We start from the raw sequence: 11924 nt of genomic DNA, 5'->3' as shown, positions 1-11924 counted from the left end.
GTGCGTAGTCTCTTGAGACGCAAACAGATCCACGTCTATGGGGCCGAACTCTTCGCACAAGAGCTCCACCACTTCGGGGTGAAGTCTCCATTCCCCGGGCCTCAGCCCCTGCCTCAACAGCAGGTCTGCTCCCTGATTCTGCGTCCCCGGGAGATACATCGCCCTGAGCGATAGTAACCTCTGCTGGGACCACAGGAGGATCTGACGCGCCAGTCTGTACAGAGGGCGCGAGCGCAGACCGCCCTGGTGATTCAGATAGGCCACCACCGCTGTGTTGTCGGAACAAACCAGGACGTGGTGGCCTTGGAGATCGGGCAGGAAACTCCATAGAGCCTGGAACACCGCCAACATCTCGAGACAGTTGATATGCCACTCGGATTGATGCACCTGCCAGGATCCCCTTGCAAAGCAGCCGTCCATGACCGCGCCCCAGCCCGTGAGGGAGGTGTCTGTCGAAATGACCAGCCGGCGACAAGACCCTCCCAGCACGGGCCCCTGGGACAGGAACCAAGTTTCCTTCCAAACTGATAGGGAAGGAAGACACTTGCGCGTAACCCAAATCAGACGGAGAAGATTTCCCCTCGGGGAAAAACCCTTGGTCCCTAGCCACCACTGCAGGGGTCTCATGTGCAGCAGTCCAGATGGTATTACGCTGGACGCAGCCGCCAGGAGACCCAACACTCGTTGAAAGTGTTTCATAGTGATGGCGTGACCTAACTTCACCCCTTTCACGGCAGCCAATATGGTGTCGACACGTGCCGGAGACAATTGTGCCCGCATCGTTGTCGAATCCCATACAACCCCTAGGAACGTAGTCCGCTGGGTGGGCGCCAGCACGCTCTTCTTTGCGTTGAGCCTCAGCCCTAAACGCCGCAGATGAGCCAGAACGACATCTCGATGCCGAACCGCCAACTCTCGAGACTGGGCTAGGATGAGCCAGTCGTCGATGAAGTTGAAATCCGGATGCCCTGGAGCCTCAGCGGGGCCAGTGCTGCATCCATACACTTGGTGAATGTGCGAGGGGAAGTGCCAGGCCGAATGGAAGAACCCGATACTGCTAAGCCACACCCCCGAAGGCAAACCTCAGGAACTTCCTGTGAGAAGGACGGATGGAGACCTGGAAATAGGCGTCCTTTAGATCTATCGTGACGAACCAATCCTCAGATTGGATGTGCGTCATGGTGGCGGGGATGATGAGCATCTTTAACCTGAATCTCCTCAGAGACCGGTTAGAACCCGCAGATCCAAAATAGGGCGCAGCCCTCCGTCCTTCTTGGGGACTATGAAGTACCGGCTGTAGAACCGGCGTCTCTGTCTAAGGGGGGAGACACGTTCCACGGCCCCTTTCCTCAGCAGAGTACGAACTTCCTGTCCCAACACCGGACCTTGCTCCGGGCGGACCACAGTCCAAACCACCCCGTTGAATTTTGGAGGGCGGGTTTTGAACTGTAGTCGAAACCCATGTATGGCAGTGCGCAGGACCCACGGAGAAATGTTCGTCAGGCTCCGCAAAGCCTCTGCAAAGTCTGCCAAGGGAACCAGCGGGGCTGGTGGTCGGTGTCTCGTGCGATCTTCTGGTGGACCCCTGAAGCCCCAGAACGGCAGGGGGGAGCCGCCGAAGATCCACGGTGAGTGAGTCTGAACGGCGCCTGACTGCAGACCCTCGGGGCAGGCAGTACGGCGTGGACTCGATGGTGGCAGGTGCGTCCTGAACGTGTAAACGGCGGGATAACATCACCCGTTGCCACGGCGGAGGGGACCTCGATCGGCCTCACTGGCGGAACGCTTCGCCCTGCGTCTGACGCTCCGTGGTTCTGCGAAGCTCCGCCAGATCTTCCTCAGAGGGACCCCCCTTCTGAACCATCTCCTGTAGCAGGTCGGCTTGGTAGGCTTGAAGCACCGCCATGGTGTGCAAGCTCGCACCTGCCTGGCCCGCTGCCATGTACGCCTTCCCCACGAGCATAGATGTGGTGCGACATGGCTTGGAGGGTAACGCCAGCTCCTCCAGGGAGGACGCAAGTCGAGGGGAGAGATAGCTCGCAAGCGCATCCTCCACCCAAGGCATCCTCCCATAACCACGGTCCGGGGTGTGGAAAGCCGTGTAGAGAAGGGTCTGCCCCATGATTACTCAGTTCATCATGTAAATCAGGAAAGAATGGCAGAGACCGGCGTGGAGGTGGCGCGTGGTGCTTAAGAAACCTTTCATCAAGCTTACCACTAGCCTGTGGTGTCTGCTCCTCCTGTGGCTAGTTGATGTTGAGCTTAGCTCTAGTCACCACCTCCAGCAGCACGTCATAGTCGGGCGCTGCCTGATGACGCCGCCCCGACACCCGGAAGTCATCGTCCACTACACTGAGCACGTCCGCCTCCTCGGAGTCGGATTGCTGCAGCATCTCTGGATCCAAACCGCGAGCGGGAGAAGCTGAGAACGGGCTCCTGAACGAGGAAAGGAAGCGTCGGAGCCAGCGGATGAAGGACAGGAAAAAGCCTCAGCCGTCCCGAAATCCTCCGACAGATCACGCTGTGAACCCCATGAGTGAAGCCGCCGGGCCGCCTCAGCAGCCGCAGGGCCCACGCCACGGGGAGAACACATCCGGCCATCCTCGGAAAAGAGAGCCATGCTGTACCTCAGTACCCGCACGGAAAGGGCTTCGCAACGGGCGCAGGCAGTCCCCTCGAGAGCTGCCCGGGCGTGCTCCATCCCCAAACATGAGACACACATCTCATGAGAATCTCCATCCGTGATGTACCGAGGGCAAGAAAAAACACACCTTCTGTACATTTGATTGCCGGACATGCTGGTAGACTTCTTCTTCAGGTAAGACACACTGCTTGTAGGACTGGAGCTTTCTTCAAACAACATACAGAGCGCCTGCTGAATAGAAAAAAGCTAATGATGAGTGTGTACAGGTGTGCTTTATACTCCTCCGGTTATTCTGTCACACCTTACCGTTCTAGCAACAAGCCAATAGGATTGGAGTGATTTCATTCACGTTCAGACCTGCTACGCCTAGAGGCGTTCCCATAGTGTCGTAACCGACGCAGTTCGAGTTCCCTCGAAGGGGAACATTCTTTGAACGACACAACACTACTCCACTGCTACCACACACACGCTACGCCTACACATGCACACTGAAGACCCAGGGCTAGGGTTACAATTTCGGATTTATTCACACACTTTAAAAACATTTATTTGAAGTTTTATTGTTTTTACATGTTTATTTAAAGCATTAAACATTGAAATGTATATTGTAATATATTGTATATTAACTTATTGGGAGAAAACTGGTAGTTCTATGTAAAATCAGATGTTGAGCACCCCCATATCACCAAAATGGCATGATCCTGTGAGACTGACAGTTGAATCAAGCTCCGCCCATCGAAGCATCGAATCTTGGACTATCAGGGGTCAGCCCTAATAAAATGCATCAAGTCAACATAATCTTGAATAATTCAAATGAACTATACTAACTGTTATGCAGAGATTGAAAACATACCTTGGACAGCTATATACTCAATACTTAATCCTGCAGGAGCAGACAAAACACAAAGAATTCCCATTAGTCCAGTCAACAAGAACGTCATCAATTGCTGATTTTTTAAAATACTATATTTTATCATTTCACTTACTCACCAATCCAGGAGCTGCTTCCGCAAGTCAGGTGATTATGGACATGATGAAATCCCTTCAGCGGCACTTTCTATAGTCCTTAATGGGCACACAATATGTAAACACTTATCACAAACATGTGATACTGCTACAGTTTAATGTTGTGACAAATATATTCTCTAAGAGTAAGTTACCAGTTTATTAGTTACATCTAGCTAAAAAGTAATACAGTAATACAACATTCCTGCCATAAATCCATGAAAATGATAATGTTCAGTTTTGTATGAAACTGTTTTGGAGAGTTGTTTATTCAACTGTATGATCAGTTTGTTTTGCTGCTGGTAATTAGTTTCACATAGACAGGTGCTTCTATTATTTTGTCCATCACATTAATATCTGAGACGATAAATAACACACACTCTTTTTTGTAATAATGCAACATGTCAACATACCACAAACATCTTCCAAAATGAACAAATGATAAAACAGCTTCAATAAAACAGGAGCATTCTTCACCAGTTTTCATTACCACAGTGGAAAAATACTCCTTTACAAATACATATTAACGTTACAGCCACTTTAGACGAGGCAACTAGTCTCTGCAATAGAAGGGCTGAGGGGAATCATTAGGTTCACAGCTAATAAAACTTTTAGCCATGCATCAAAACTATTTTGGGAACAGCTTATAAACAAACGCAGACGTTGACTGTCTCCACAATATAACGTTAACTAACCGTTAACTGAGTAAACTGACAGCAGTTCACAACAGTGCAAAGTTAACGTTACCTCAATGTGAGCCATCTTGCTTCTAATTAACGTTAGCCTTTCTGTAAAGGTAATTGCGCCTGACAACAGAGCCGAAATGTGATAAACTTTTTTACTCTCCGGACCTCCATGCAGTCTCTGCCTGACAGTCACAACGTTACATTATTTTGGAGCTAACGTCCGTTAACGTTAGCATAAAAGTAACGCGCCAAACTGCCTCTACATCCTGATGCGGTCCTCTCAGAGCACACGGTTGTAAAATAGAAGTGAAAGAACTCAAAAAACATGTCTTTAACAGTGCTGCGAATAAATCTTGGTTCTGTCGACTTTTGTTAAATAGGTTATTAAGAGTTTTGCTCCGATATTTGTAAATTTGTCTCGCTCGCTTGCATCGGGTAGCCATCTTGAATTTTCTGAAAACGTAATGACGTCTGTGTGCGTCTCTACATTGTCATTTAGAAATCTATCGTCACTCAAAAACGATGATACACACATAATTAAAACAACATAACTTTGCTGAACTCACAATGCTTTTGAGTAAGCAGTGTGTTTGGGTTTACAGTGTAAATTTCTCCCAGTAAATAGGGGATTTTCTGTGTCTGATATAAATTTGAATTCGGGGTATATTTGTGATATATGATATAGTGTTTTTGTCTTACCGTTTTATATTTAGGGTATGAGGTTGGAAAGTGCAGCTCAAGTGTAACACAACAGGACAAGACAAAAGACCATATACCTGTTTTCTCATGCTGTGTGTTTCTCTCCCCAACAACTTTATATCATACACTTCTGAATGAAAGAATGAGAAATGAGTTATTAATTCTTCCCCATCTTTGTATGCCTCCCTTTTATATTTATCTTAATTCATTTAGCATTATTTGTTCACTTTTAAATACACTTCATGCTGTTTCATTTTTGAGAGAGAAGTTTAACATGCCTTGAATCACCTCACTGGTAGAATAAATTATAAAATTAGACAATATGTGACACTGTTGAATTATCTGTAAAGAAAAACTTAATACCAGGCTGCAAAGCACACTACTAAAGTTTGTTGCACCTCTGACCACACCCACAAGTGATGTCATAGTGTACTAACAGACCTTAAAGTCCACTTTATATCACTTCAGAAAGGTGAAAAATAAAACAAACTGGAAGCACAAACAAGATTTTTAGCTGGTGTTCAGTTGCTTGTTGAAGACCTCAAAATGACTGATAAGGTTAGTATCGTCACCAACGGTTACTCAAACTTATTATGACCACCATTTATTCAGTATTCCCGGAATACTTTGGTGTTACCAAGCATCAACTTTTGCTTCCCATCGCAATTCTTTTTTGCTAGAGTGGCTGTAGCTGTTATTATGAATAGTGGCATGGCTTTAACTTTAAGGGTTGCGATTGTTGTAATTATAGAAATGGTTGTAGCTAAAGCTGTGGCCATTATGATTATCAAAGCTGTGATACATCGTTTATAGATGAGGTTAATAACAGCACAGGGTGTGCAGGTGCAGTGAACTGACATGGCTAAAGCTTGGGACAAACCTGAAGATGTGCTGAAACCTTCAAAGACTGGACAAAAACTTTTTTATAGTCTATGGACAAACCACTCACCAAGATTATTTCTGGCACACGGACTATGAAACCAAGCGAACTTCAAGTTAGGTAACACAGGTTACAGCTGCGCCTCGGTTTTGATGCGTCCATAACCTGGCATCAAAGTCCACTGGAAGCGTCTCTGAAGCATTTCAGCAGCATAGGGTGCAGCCTGCCCCATGTTATTGACTTGTTATTATTTTGTCCTTTTTGTCCTTCTACCTTCTACACACCACTATGTTATGATCAGGAGTCTCCATAACGATGTTATATTGCCGTCTGCCACACGGGCTACATCGTGCTGGTTGATCTCCGTCCCCACTGCGAGGCATGCCTCGGACCAGAGCACGCAACCGGTTTCATTGCTGCTGCCCGATCCTCGTCGGTCAGAGCGGACCACTGGTAAGCTATGGGTCGAAAAAAGCTGTGTGAAATTGTCATGCTGTATGCCTACTTGCCTTGTTTAGTTGGTTCTCAGTCTTATTATTTGTAGTCTTTTAAGTTTCTGTCTTATGGTATGGTGGGTTTTGGGTTCTGTCCTGTCTATTGTCCTGTTGTCCAGTATGTGTTATTTAGTCTGTGTCTCTGTTCATGTCTTAGTGTTTACTTATGGTCTGTGTACTTCTGTTTTATTTTTCCCTTGTCTGCTCTGTGCTCTGTTTAATCGTGGTTCGGTCTGTTTTCCCTGTTAGTTGAAGCATTTGTGATCTGTCTACTTATGTCCTGGATTAGTTATTTTTATTATTCTGTTTCTTCTTGGTTATTAGTTTCCCTTGGGCTTTACTGGTGTCTGTCTGTTTTCCCTTGCTGTCTCTGTGCCTCATTAGCCCTCATCCCGGTCACCGGTGTTGCTCCCGCCCTGCTCGTTAACACCTAGTATAAATGTTTGGTGTTTCTGTTCAGTCCTCGTCCGGTGATTGTTGTGTTCTGATGCTCTGCAGTGTATTGCCCGCCTTGTTCTGTCGTGTTGCGTCTCCCTGTTTCCCAGTGTTTTGTGGATTTTGTATTTTCCTTGTGGATCACTTTTATTTTGGATTATGGACTCAGCCACTCAGTTGATCATTACTCGTTTCTCTGGATTTTCTGTTGGTTTACCTTTTGTGTGGATTTCCTGGACTCAGCACCTACATTGTAAGTGTGCTCACTTTTTGTTGGATTAAACCCTTTTTGAACTGTACCTGCCTGTTTCCGTGTCTGTATTTGGGTCTACCTACCTCCTGCCTCACCACACACCGCATGACAGAAATGTTGTTGCTTCTTTTTGTGGAAGTTGTTGAACAAATGCTGTCTGTGCCTGTCTCAGTCGAACCAGCCACACACTTCCGGTCATTATGCTTCATGCAGACATATATATCGCTGCTCCACACATTACGCACGCCCGGCTGCGGACTCGTGCGTGACCACGGCATCACCGACGCAGTCCCTCCTCCTGCATCCAGAGGTGTGTGACAGGATGTGTTGTGTGCTGTACATGTGTGATATACGGCACGTTACGCACGGCAGGCGCCAGTGACGCTGGGGAGAATTGTGTTTCTTATGACTGCAAAGTGTTGCACTTTATAGACAGCTTCTCTCGAGATTATGAAGAAGCTGCTATTTCTCTCTTCCCCACATTGTGTGAGCCAGCTGTGTGTTAGCCAAATGGCTAACAAGCAGCCCGGGCTTGCTGCAAAGCTGCACATCCTCTCTCCCCGATGCAGCCTTTTCCTCTGTTGCCTGTCCCTGCCCACCCCCCCTCGTCAGGGGAGCAGCATTGTTGCGGGTTCATGGGTGTGGCTGCCCCACCTCATGCCCCGGCGACAGTGTCTGCCTCTGCCTCCCTGCCCCCACCGGGGATGCGGTACGGCAGGGGACCCACGATGGCGACTACGCTACCTCGTTTGGTCCCTCCTGCCACACACGGGAGGACACCCAACAGACCCCTCTGACTGTGTGTGAAGGTCTCTCACGATGTGCCCCCCCCCCCCCAGGTGGCGGGAGCGAGTGCTGGCTCGCCTCCCCCGGTGGTCACGCCTTGCCGTCAGATTGACTCGCACATGCCCGCCATGCAGGGAGGGGTTCCCTTCTGCATGGCAGGGTGTGTTTGCGCCCATGGCCCTCCATTCCCCCCGCCAGGTGCTAAGCTCTCCTTTTTGGTGGGACACGGAGGTTGCTCCCTTTGAGGGGGCACCCCCTCCCACCCGAACCGTGACAGCAGCAAGGGCAGCAGAGTGGCTTCCCTTCAGGGCCAGTGGCTTGCTTCCTGCTCGATGCACAGCTGGATGGACAGCCTGATCCGCTGGGATCACAGGCTGCAGTTCGCCTCCCTCTTTTGCCGGGATTGTGGAGACACCGCCCTCTGGGCAGAGCTTCAGGAACAAGGGGTTCTACTCCCGCTACTTCCTGGTCAGGAAGAAGACGGGCTGGACCTGTCACTGTTCAACAGGGAGATTATGGTGAAACCTTTTCGCATGTTACCAGTGAAACAGGTGATGGAGTGTGCAACAGGGAGACTGGCTCTCCTCCATCGACCTTAAGGACGCGTACTTCCCTGTGTCCGTCATTCCCGGACACAGGAAGTTTCTGCGGTTTTCATTCCAGGGCACCCAGTACCAATACAATCGCCTGGCCTTCGGTAACTCCCTGGCCTCGCGCACTTTTTCCAAGTGTGTTGAGACGGCCCTGGAGCCGCTGTGGCGGTCGGCATCAGGGTGAACTGGAAGAAGAGTGCTCCTCTCCCCTCCCAGAGACTCACCTACCTTGGTGTGGATGGACCGCCACACCTCCTCGTCCTGAACGGCAAGCCATCCGCCCGGCGCTGCCACTCTTCGGCGGGGAGAAGGGCTCAGAACGGTCAGTGCGAACTGAGAGTGAGGTCTCGGCTGGCGTGCTCTGGTCCGAGGCACGCCTCACAGCGGGGACAGTGATGACCCAGCACGATGTAGCCCGTGTGGCAGATGCCGTGGCATCTCGCCCCGTTCTAGCTGGCTTGCTGGAAGACATCGTTCTTCTTGTTTTCCGGCTGGAAAGTCTCTTGTTCTTTAGACAAATCTTCTGCTCTTTAGACAGCTCAGTGCTGAAGAAAAATGGGAGCCAATGGCTGGGTCTCACTGTTGTGTGTGTGTGTGTGTGTGTGTGTGTGTGTGTGTGTGTGTGTGTGTGTGTATGTATATATATATATATATATATATATATATATATATATATATATATATATACAAGGTGCGGACTTAGGAGAGGCCCACGCTGTGGGTGGGCGTAGACTAAAATTCTCAGTGCCGCGCAGGCGCGCGGAAGGGGTACACCCAATAGCGATAGCCTTAGAGAGCGAAGCCTATACGAAGTAGAACCCAGAGTTTCCCTCATCTCGGGCTCAACTTACTCAGAGTTTTCACTAAACCCGCTTTCTGAAACAGGGCCCTGGCCTGCTCATGTTTTGTACCCTCTTGTCTGCAGAATCCGAACCTAAGGTGGCCCATTCGGCTTCCAAATCTGCCAAACTGTTACGTTTTTATGTTTATATATCTTTGTTCCTTTCTCTGTACTGGAGTTCTTTTAAGAACTTGATAGCTTTATCCAGACTGTTGTTAAATTTAATATGATCTTCACAAATAGTGTGCCTCGCGACCGAGTATGCAGGATTAAGCGGTTGACGATGGATGGATGGATGGATGGATGGATGGATGGACTAATAGTGTGTTTCTTAATATAGTGTGTCAAGCTTATTGTTTTTTATTCTATCCCCAGCAAATCTAAGGTTTATATATAGATTTTGCTCATGGCAGCAACATTACAGTCTGAATAAACAATTAATGTAATAATAATAATTATAAAAATATATATATAGATTGCGAACATGGACGGATTTTGTGGCTATTGAGTATTGACAACAAATTTCTCTGCACCTCTTTGGATTTACATGGATTGAACTGGTTGTGTCACTGGGGGCTTTATAGAAAGATGATTTAGAAATGAATTTGTGTATTATACTTTGACCATGTAGTCTTTTGTGTTTGACAACTAAGCTCTTTTTCACATCGCCCACAAGAGGGTTACAGCGCCGCACTGACTATATTAGTTCAAATGAACAAAATGACTTGAAAAAACATTAGTTCAACGAGATTCAAAGCTTCAATTCAGTAAAAAGAATCGCAATTACTGTCACTACAGTTACTATTGGAGTCCAGGCCTACTCTGATATGAATCAGCAAACTGCAAAAAGTATTGCTAGTGCAAAATCGTAAGTGGAAGCGAGGATAACACAAAGGCATAAGTAGAAGTGAAATGGCCAACTGTTACTCCATTGGGAGCATCGTACTATAACTAAACATTTAATAATTATCCAAGGATAACATTTTTCTTTAATCAGTGTTGGACTTTAATCTCCAATATCATCTCAGAAATACTATAAAATAAAACACTAAAAGTTTCTTTGAATGTTAAAATGCAAATATGTTCCTAATGTAACCAGCTCATTTCAAATCATATAATTAGATAACTAATAATTTATTAACTTTATATTTGACAACAACAGATATGTAAGACAACAGACTTTTTGCATCACTACTACCCTGTCATCATGAGTAGTGAGTTGCGTTTTTCAAGTGGCCAAAACTATTTGTATGGGCAGAATTTCTTGTTCTTGGGTACAGCCAGTGGTGACTTTTAGCATGTAAGTGGAAGCATGTAATATGGCCCACACTGAAGCCTGGTTGTTACTAAAATAGTCAGATGTTTTGCAGAGCCAATTGTCTGCTGGATTTACATGACAATGACGATGATAGTGTCAGATGTGGTTGCTAGGAGATTTGAGATGCAAGCCTCTATTTTGTGTTTACTCCCTACAGTGGAAATCCATTATGATCTAAAGTGAGGTGAAGTGCCTTCCTTAAAAAAGGTTTGTGTGGGACACCTTTTAACTCAGTGTGCTATAACTCCCTGACTTAAAAATGAAGACCTTTGTTTGTCTACAGCATATAGAATATATCTGTCAGAGCTCCATGGATTTAGACCAGTTGCACTATGTAATAGAGAGGGTCATATTCACTCAGGCCAAGCATTTAGTTTTTATATCAGTTTAGCTTTTAATTGTATGCAGAAATATATTCTGACTAAATTATTATCATTATTATCAGATCATATTAGTATCACCAACAGACATGTTACACAGTGGATTCAAGAGTTCCTCACAGTTCGACCACAGAGAGTGAGGTGCAGTGTTTTTACCTCTGTTACAGTTATCCTGAATACAGGAGCACTTCAAGGCTATGTGCTCTCACCTGTTTTGTTTCCCCCATACACTAATGAAATGCAAATTATGAATTCAGCCTGACAATAGTATAAATATGCTGATGATATTGTGCTAGTTACTTTTATGCATACGGGGGACACAGTTAATCAGTCTACATATTTCCACCACATTAGTGAGCTTACTAAGTGGTGTGAAAACAGTGCCCTTATAATTAACAGATGTAAGACTCAGGAGCTGGTTATGGTGAGTCACCACAGTGCCTGCCATTCTTTTTCACCTGTTTTGATTAATGATCAGTCTTTTTTTAGCAATAGATGTGAAGTTTTACAGCTAACATTTTTATTTCAAAGTAACGCAGCGCTTGTTTCTGAATCAGGAAATTGGACTGCAACTTTCTTGACTTTGTATTTTTTGACTAATATCATGTAAATCAGGAAACAATGGGATAAAATCATTAGTTGCCTCTCGCCACTGACTGCCGTGCATATGTTTTCCGAAATAAGGTTCCATGGGTGGAAGTGGAAGGGAGGGACCTACCCTGGACCCACACAGGCGGCGAGTGTGCCACGTTACGGCTGTGGGGGATAATTGTGGCCATTCTAGTCAGTGCTCGTGCTCACACCAGAAGCACCGCAGCGTGTCCCAGAAGTGGCTCTCTGCTCTGTTGGGCAGCCAGTCTATTTTTGACGGAAGCCACGTCAAGCAGCACAGAGCAGATGACCCAGACAG

At 46.8% G+C, this 11924-nt stretch overlaps 1 pseudogene; it reads right to left on the bottom strand.

The window, feature by feature from the left end:
* LOC123973340 overlaps positions 1–1482 on the bottom strand; it is a 5278-nt pseudogene extending 3796 nt beyond the window's left edge.
* Positions 1483–11924: the final 10442 nt, after the last annotated feature.

This window comes from Micropterus dolomieu, linkage group LG07, assembly GCF_021292245.1.
Source record: "Micropterus dolomieu isolate WLL.071019.BEF.003 ecotype Adirondacks linkage group LG07, ASM2129224v1, whole genome shotgun sequence".
Lineage (NCBI taxonomy): Eukaryota > Metazoa > Chordata > Actinopteri > Centrarchiformes > Centrarchidae > Micropterus > Micropterus dolomieu.
Note: the sequence above shows the minus strand (reverse complement) of the source record. Positions and strands in the feature narration are given on the sequence as shown.